Source organism: Octopus bimaculoides, chromosome 7 (assembly GCF_001194135.2).
Source record: "Octopus bimaculoides isolate UCB-OBI-ISO-001 chromosome 7, ASM119413v2, whole genome shotgun sequence".
In the NCBI taxonomy this organism is placed as follows: domain Eukaryota; kingdom Metazoa; phylum Mollusca; class Cephalopoda; order Octopoda; family Octopodidae; genus Octopus; species Octopus bimaculoides.
The window spans coordinates 20,108,009-20,109,551 of record NC_068987.1 but is presented as its reverse complement, the minus strand read 5'-3'; the positions used below and the strand labels follow the sequence as shown (position 1 = coordinate 20,109,551).

Below are 1,543 nucleotides of genomic sequence, written 5' to 3'. Positions count from 1 at the left end.
CCAGTTTTTTTTTTTTTTTACTTGTTTCAGTCATTGGACTGTAGCCATGCTGGGGCACCGCCTTAAACGGCTTAGTCGAATTTTAAGTCTGGCACTTATTCAATCTTTTGACGATTTGCTATGTTATGGGAACGTAAACAAACCAACACCGGTTGTCAAGCAGTGTGTGTGTGTGTGTGTGTGTGTGTGGAGGAGGAAGACTAACTCAGACACACACACACATACGACGAGCTTCTAAACAGTTTCCGTTTCCCAAATTCACTCACAAAGTATTCATCAGCCTGGAAGCTAAAGTAAAAGACAAATGCCCCAAGGTGACATGCAGTGGCACTGAACAGAACCCGAAAATACACACATGGTTACAAAGCAAGCTTTATAACCTAACCACACAGCCGGAAAATGTTTTGACATTCGGACAAAACTGCCTCGGTTTATTTGTTTGTTTGTTTTTTTTTGGTTTTTTTTGTTTGCACTTCTTTTGCCTTTTTAAATTTTATTTTAATTTCTAAAATAAATACTTATAAATATTTCCTGCTTGTTTTTTTATGTCCGTTCTTTCCTTACTTTCTACAAATTTTTCAGTTGTTAGAGAAGACAGCTTCGATTTAAAATTTGTTTATTTAATTTAATTTTCACTAAAATGTGTATACCTACAGCTCTCGTACACTTACGTTTTTATTTCCTTTTTGATGTTTTTATATATTGTGATTTTAACTATTATAAACATTGTTAGCTTTATTTATTTATTTATTTATATATTTTTATATTTTCAATATATAGGTGCAGGCGTAGCTCTGTGGTAATAAGTTTGCTTCCCAACCACATGGTTCCGGATTCAATAGCTTCAATTGCACTGCGTGACACCTTGGGTTATTGTCTTCTACTCTACTCTTCAGCCGACCAAAGCCTTCTGATTGCATTTAGTATACGGAAACTGAAAGAAATTCGTCATGTACATATATATGTATACAGGGTGTGATAAATAAACTGTCGTCTAAATTAAGCGTAAATGAAAATAACACTGACATTTCATTTTTAAAAATATATTTACCCAAATTGCATAAAAATATCTTGAAATACTAAAGAATAAATTTATTCAATAAAATCGCCATTGGCTTCAACCACGGCCTCCAGATGACTTCGGAATCTCCTGCAACTCTTCTGGACAGTCTCCTTGTTTAAATTGGTGAATGCTGCCATAATCCTTGCCTTCAGTTTGTCTTTGGTGTGTTACAAGGAGTTTTGTTGGTCTCTCACTCAACTGCGCCCCACACATAATAATCAAGGGAGTTGCAGTCTGGGGAGTTAGATGGCTAGATGTTAGGGGTGATGTGGTTGCAGAAATTGTCTGACAGCCATAAATGGGTTCCCCTGCTTGTGTGGAATGGCACAGAGTCCTGTTGCCAGACATAGGGTCTTCCAGAAGCTACCCTCTTGACCCAGGGCAGCACTATCTCCTCCAGGCACTTGATGTAAACGTATGCGTTGAGTCTGAGGCTGTGTGGGAAGATGAATGGAGGCAAACGTCGCCATCACCAGTGAT

General features: G+C 37.7%; 1 long non-coding RNA gene across 1 annotated transcript in view; it reads left to right on the top strand.

The window, feature by feature from the left end:
- The window catches only part of LOC128248331 (uncharacterized), a 1,514-nt gene extending 358 nt beyond the window's left edge, over nucleotides 1-1,156 (top strand). The window contains exon 2 of the long non-coding RNA XR_008264569.1: nucleotides 781-1,156. This is a non-coding gene — a long non-coding RNA (uncharacterized LOC128248331). The remainder of the gene's footprint in view (nucleotides 1-780) is intronic.
- The last annotated feature ends 387 nt before the right edge of the window (nucleotides 1,157-1,543 follow it).